Source organism: Capsicum annuum, unplaced genomic scaffold (genome assembly GCF_002878395.1).
Source record: "Capsicum annuum cultivar UCD-10X-F1 unplaced genomic scaffold, UCD10Xv1.1 ctg9055, whole genome shotgun sequence".
In the NCBI taxonomy this organism is placed as follows: domain Eukaryota; kingdom Viridiplantae; phylum Streptophyta; class Magnoliopsida; order Solanales; family Solanaceae; genus Capsicum; species Capsicum annuum.
Genome location: NW_025895054.1, coordinates 1,029 through 8,160, shown reverse-complemented (window position 1 = coordinate 8,160; position 7,132 = coordinate 1,029). Strand labels below are relative to the sequence as shown.

Below are 7,132 nucleotides of genomic sequence, written 5' to 3'. Positions count from 1 at the left end.
CACCTTTTGAGTGAGATTTTGAGAAGAGTTGCTCTTTGGAGAGCACAGTACGATGAAAGTTGTAAGATGTGTTCGGGGGGTAGTTATTATCTATCGTTGGCCTCTATGGCAGAATCAGTCAGGGGACCTGAGAGGCAGTGGTTTACCCTATGGGGGATGTCAGCGGTTCGAGTTCGCTTATCTCCAACTCGTGAACTTAGCTGATACAAAGCTTTATGATAGCACCCAATTTTTCCAATTCGGTGGTTCGATCTATGATTTATCATTCATGGACGTTGATAAGATCCATCTATTTAGCAGCACCTTAGGATGGCATAGCCTTAAAAGTGAAGGGCGAGGTTCAAACAAAAAAAGGTTTACGGTGGTACCTAGGCACCCAGAGACCAGGAAGGGTATAGTAATCGATGAAATGATTCGGGGAGTTGAAAATAAGCATAGATACGGAGATTCCCAAATAGGGAAACCATTCAAACTGCTGCTGAATCCATGGGCAGGCAAGAGACAACCTGGTGAACTAAAACATCTTAGTAGCTAGAGGAAAAGAAAGCAAAAGCGATTCTCATAGTAGCAGCGAGCGAAATGGGAGCAGCTTAAACCATGAAAATGGGGTTGTGGGAGAGCAATACAAGTGTCCTGCTGCTAGGCAAAGCAACCTAAATGCTGCACCCTAGATGACGAAAGTCCAGTAGCCGAAAGCATCACTAGCATACTCTCTGACCCGAGTAGCATGGGGCACGTGGAATCTCGTGTGAATCAGCAAGGACCACCTTGCAAGGCTAAATACTCCTGGGTGACCGATAGAGAAGTAGTACCATGAGGGAAGGGTGAAAAGAACCCCCATTGGGGAGTGAAATAGAAAATGAAACCGTAAGCTCCCAAGCAGTGGGAGGAGCCAGGGCTCTGACTGCATGCCTGTTGAAGAATGAGACGGCTACTCATAGGCAGTGGCTTGGTTAAGGAAACCCACTATAGCCGTACCAAAAGCGAGTCTTCATAGAAAAATTGTCACTGCTTATGGACCCAAACCTAGGTGATCTATCCATGACCAGGATGAAGCTTGGGTGTAACTAAGTGGAGGTCCAAACCGACTGATGTTGAAGAATCAGTTGATTAGTTGTGGTTAGGGGTGAAATGCCACTAGAACCCAGAGCTAGCTGGTTCTCCCCGAAATACATTGAGGTGCAATAGTTGACTGGACATCTAGGGGTAAAGCACTATTTCTGTGTGGCCTCGAGAGTGGTACCAAATTGAGGCAAACTGTGAATACTAGGTATGGCCTTAAAATTAAAAAAGAGGGGTCAAAGTCGGCTAGTGAGATGATGGGGGATAAGCTTCATCGTCGAGAGGGAAACAGCCCGAATCACCAGCTAAGGCTCCTAAATGGCCGCTCAGTGATAAAGGAGGTAGGGGTGCGAAGACAGCCAGGAGGTTTTCCTAGAAGCATCCACCCTTGAAAGAGTGCGTAATGGCTCACTGATCAAGCGCTCTTGCACCAAAGATGAACGGGGCTAAGCAATCTACCAAAGCTGTGGGGTGTAAAAATACATCGGTAGGGGAGCGTTCCTCCTGAGAGGGAAGCCTCCGCATGAGCGGTGGTGGATGAAGCAGAAGCGAGAATGTCGGCTTGAGTAATGCAAATATTGGTGAGAATCCAATGTCCCAAAAACCTAAGGGTTCCTCCGCAAGGTTCGTCCATGGAGGGTGAGTCAGGGCCTAAGATCAGGCAGAAAGGTGTAGTCGATGGACAACAGGTGATTATTCCTGTACTACCCCTTATTAGTCCCGAGGGATGGAGGAGGCTAGGTTAGCCGAAATATGGTTATCGGTTCAAGAATGTAAGGTGTCCCTACCATTTTTTTATGGTAAGAAGGGGTAGAGAAAATGCCTCGAGCCAATGTTCGAATACCAGGCACTACGTTATACTCCCAGGAAAAGCTCAAACAACTTTGAGCAAGAGGGTATCTGTATTCGAAACCGACACAGGTAGGTAGGTAGAGAATACCTAGGGGCGCGAGACAACTCTCTATAAGGAACTCAGCAAAATAACCCCGTAACTTTGGGAGAAGGGGTGCCTCTTCACAATACAAAGGGGGTCGCAGTGACCAGGCCCGGGCGACTGTTTACCAAAAACATAGGTCTCTGCAAAGTCGTAAGATCATGTATGGGGGTTGACGCCTGCCCAGTGCCAGAAGGTCAAAGAAGCTAGTGACCTGATGACAGGGGAGCCGGCGATCGAAGCCCCAGTGAATAGTGGTCGTAACTATAATGGTCCTAAGGTAGCAAATTTCCTTGTCGGGTAAGTTCCGACCCGCACTAAAGGCATAATGATTTGGGCACTGTGTCGAAGAGAGGCTTGGTGAAATAGACATGTCTGTGAAGATGCGGACTTCCTGCACCTAGACTGAAAGACCCTATGAAGCTTCACTGTTCCTTGGGATTGGATTTAGGCCTTTCCTACGCATCTTAGGTGGAAGGCAAAGAAGGCCTCCTTCCGGGGGGCCCGAGCCATCAGTGAGATACCACTCTGGAAGGGCTAGAATTCTAACCTTGTGTCAGGACCTACGGGCCAAGGGACAATCTCAGGTAGATAGTTTCTATGGGGCGTAGTCCTCCCAAAACGTAACGGAGGCGTGCAAAGGTTTCCTCGGGCCGGACGGAGATTGGCCCTCGAGTGCAAAGGCAGAAAGGAACTGGACTACAAGACCCACCCGTTGAGCAGGGACGAAAGTCGGCCTTAGTGATCCGACAGTGCCGAGTGGAAGGTCCATCGCTCAATAGATAAAAGTTACTCTTGGGATAACAGGTTGATCTTCCCCAAGATCTCACATCGACGGGAAGGTTTGGCACCTCGATGTCGGCTCTTCGCCACCTGGGGCTGTAGTATGTTCTAAGGGTTCAGTTGTTCACCCATTAAAGTGGTACATGAGCTGGGTTCAGAACGTCGTGAGACAGTTCAATCCCTATTCGGTGTGGGCGTTTGAGCATTGAGAGGACCTTTCCCTAGTACATGAAGATTGGGAAGGAAGCACCTCTGGTGTACCAGTTATTGTGCCCACGGTAAATGCTGGGTAGCCAAGTGCAGAGCGGATAACTACTGAAAGCATCTAAGTAGTAAGCCCACCCCAAGATGAGTGCTCTCCTATTCCGGTAGCTCAGCCGAGACAGTGACGGGTTCTCTGCCCCTATGGGGATGGAGCGACAGAAGTTTTTTTGAGAATTCAAGAGAAGGTCATGGCGAGACGAGACATTTATCAGTACGATAGGTGTCAAGAGGAAGTGTAGTGATGTATGCAACTGAGGCATCCTAACAGACCGGTAGACTTGAACCTTGTTCCTACATAACCTGATCAATTCGATCAGGCACTCACCATCTATTTTCATTGTTCAAATGTTTGACAACATGAAAAAACCAAAAGCTCTGCCCCCCCTGTCTATCTATCCAAGGGATGGAAGGGCAATGGCCTTTGGTGTCCCCTTTAGTCAAGAATTAAGGCCTCACAATCACTAGCTAATATGCTTTTCTCTCATGCCTTTCTTCGTTCATGGTTCCATATTCTGGTGTCCTAGGTGTAGAGGAACCACACCAATCCATCCCGAACTAGGTGGTTAAACTCTACTACAGTGACAATACTGTAGGGGAGGTCGTACAGAAAAATAGTTCGACGCCAGGATGATAAAAAGGTTAACACCTTTCATTCTTATTCAATATGAAAACGAAAAAAATGAAAAATCAAAAGAAAAATCAAAAGGTCATTTTATTCAAAACCCCAATTGTGATATCCCTTCTCTCCCACTTCACACCTCGAAGTGCACCCTTCTTATAGAGATAAACGTTCTTTCATATCTTCTTAACCCGAAATGGCTGGGGAGAGGAAAGGTTCCTTTTTTTATGGTACTCCCGGGAACAGATCTAGTGGATACGGGGTAGGGGCTGTAGCTTAGAGGATTAGAGCACATGGCTACAAACCATCGTGTCGGGGGTTCGAATCCCTCCTCACCCACAACCGGCCCAAAAGGGAAGTACCTTTCTCTCTGGGGTAGGAAAATCATGATCGGGATAGCAAACCAAAAGCTATGGAACTTGGGTGTGGGTCTTTTATCGAAATGGAGTGGCTTTACTCTTTGTCTTTTTATTTATCGTGAATGGGGGAATCATTACACATAGTATGCCCGATCGACATATTTTTTTTACGCCTCGTAAACCTTCCTTTGCCAGGCCTGGGCAGAATAGCAGAGCAAGTATTAGTAGCATAACAAAAAAGCCTTCCTCGTCATTATTATCTTTGCTCGCGGCAATTGTGACCTCTCGGGAGAATCGATGGCTGCATCAAAGATGCAGTGCTAGTACATCAAAGAATTCTTAATTGGATAGTTGTAAATAGCCCCACCCCAGGGCTATGGAACAAAGGATTATCTCGGACCTAGACCAAGGTATTGATGGTGATTTTCTAATCTCGCAGAACAAAATATGACACAATGAGATAGAATACAATAGCAACAAAGACAGGAAACTGGTTACCTACTATTAACGGGCAAAGCGAGCCCCTTTATTCTAAATTCTTTAATTCAGAATCAATCAAATCTCCCCAAGTAGGATTCGAACCTACGACCAATCGGTTAATAGCCGACCGCTCTACCACTGAGTTACTGAGGAATAACAGGAGATTCGATCTCATAGAGTTCAATTCCTGTTCCCAACCCATAACCAATATGAGCTAGAAGATTTCTTCGTAACTCCAGAACTTCTTCGTAGTGGCTCCCTTATATGCCTCATTTCAGAGGGAACCTCAAAGTGGCTCTATTTCATTATATTCCATCCATATCCCAATTCCATTCATTTAATATCCCATTTGTCTCATGGATATAACAGATGTCATTTCTAGTTTATCTCTTTCTATTTCTTTTCTATATATGGAAAGTGAAAAAATCATCATATAATAATCCAGAAATTGCAATAGAAAAAGAAATAAGGAAGGTTTGTGATGATTTTTCAATCTTTTCTACTAGGTAATCTAGTATCCTTATCCATGAAGATAATCAATTTGGTTAATGTAGTCGGACTCTATTATGGATTTCTTACCACATTCTCCATAGGGCCCTCTTATCTCTTCCTTCTTTGAGCTTTGGTTATGGAAGATGGAATCGAGAAAAAGGTATCAGCAATAACTGGTTTTATTACGGGACAGCTCATGATGTTCATATCGATCTATTATGCGCCTCTGCATCTAGCATTGGGTAGACCTCATACAATAACTGTCTTAGCTCTACCATATCTTTTGTTTCATTTCTTCTGGAACAATCACAAATACTTTATTGATTATGGATCTACTACCAGAAATTAAATGTGTAATCTCAGCATTTAATGTGTATTCCTGAATAATCTCATTTTTCAATTATTTAACCATTTCATTTTACTAAGTTCAATGTTAGCCAGATTAGTCAACATTTATCTCTTTCGATGCAACAACAAGATCTTATTTGTAACAAGTAGTTTTGTTGGTTGGTTAATTGGTCACATTTTATTCATGAAATGTCTTGGATTGGTATTAGTCTAGATATTGCAAAATCATTCTATTAGATCGAATAAGTAAATTCGATCTAATAAGTACATTTGATCTAATAAGTACCTTGTGTTAGAATTAAGAAATTCTATGGCTTGGATCTTTAGTATTCTCTTATTAATTACCTGTGTCTACTATTTAGGCATAATACCCTCACCCATTCTTACTAAGAAACTGAAAGAAGCTAAGAAACTGAAAGAGGTCTCAAAAACAGAAGAAAGGGAGGAAAGTGAGGAACAAAGAGATGTAGAAACTTCTTCCAAAATGAAGGGGACTAAATAGGAACAAGAGGGATCCACTGAAAAAGATCCTTATCCTTCTCCTTCCCTTTTTCAAGAGGGATCCACTAAAGAAGATCCTTATCCTTCTCCTTCCCTTTTTCAAAAGGGATCCATTGAAGAAGATCCTTATCCTTCTCCTTCTCCTTTTTCAGAAGAAGGGTCGGATTCAGACAAAATCGATGAAATGGAAGAAATTCGAGTGAATGGAAAGGACAAAATAAAGGATAAATTCCACTCTCACCCTACAGAGAGAGGCTATAAAAATATTAATACTAGTAATTATAAAATTTATGATAAAAAAGATTCTTATCTGAATTTGATTCAAAAATCAAAAAGTATAAAAAAGTAAGTAATAAACTAATAAAAAGACGGAAACATAAGCTAAATACAAGAAGAGATAAGAAGAGATGCATCCGCCCCCTATATATTTGATACCTTCTCCTACAATGAAACTAATAACCCCAACCCCATTAGTCATCCCATCAATTACTCATCGATCTAAAAAATGAGTAAATTCAGCTAAGCCTCTTATCCCACCAACTAAGAATCTTGCATAAAAAGCATCTATGTAAGCACAATTATATGACCAATCATATATGCCATTTGTAATTTTGTCCCACAGAATTCTCTTAGGATCCTTTTTAACAAAAAAATTAATTAACTCCAAATTTTTAAAGAAGAATAAATGGGTTTTTATAAAAGGGATGCTATAAATATTCCGAAATAAGCTATACTGACTGAAAGAACCGCATCCTTTAAAAATTCATTCCAATCCATCTAATTATTCGACTTTTGATGCAAAAGATTTATAGATTGAGCTAACCATTTCGATAACATATCCAAATTAACTCCATCTTGGTTGAAAGGAATTCCTATCGATCCAACAAACAAAGTAAAGAATCATAATACAAATATTGGGAATAGCATAGTATTGTCTGATTCATAAGGAAAGGAATGAATCGCTTTATGCTCAAAATGAGCAATAGTCATAAAAGGTCGTGTCATCTTTCTTTCATTTTTATCAATTGGATATTTAGTCGTTGAAAAAAATTAAGTAATTTCATTATTATTCATTGTTAATAAACAAGAGTTTTTCTTAATTCTGTTTTTACCCCATAGAGATATTGAATAGAAATGGGTTTTGTGTTTCCCACCATAATTTTGAAAATGAACGCTTAAATGCCCTTCAAAACTAAGTACATAGATCCGAAACATATAAAATGTGGTTAATCCCGTCGTGGCCTAAGCTATTATTACGAAAATTGGCGAATACAACCAACTATCATTAGG

General features: G+C 41.8%; 1 non-coding gene and 1 pseudogene across 1 annotated transcript; one reads left to right on the top strand and one right to left on the bottom strand.

The window, feature by feature from the left end:
- Window positions 1-4,582: 4,582 nt before the first annotated feature.
- On the bottom strand, window positions 4,583-4,654 carry TRNAN-GUU. Its single transcript has one exon. It is a non-coding gene; the product is annotated as a tRNA-Asn (tRNA).
- A 373-nt stretch (window positions 4,655-5,027) lies between these two features.
- LOC124895702 lies at window positions 5,028-6,117 on the top strand (annotated as a pseudogene).
- The last annotated feature ends 1,015 nt before the right edge of the window (window positions 6,118-7,132 follow it).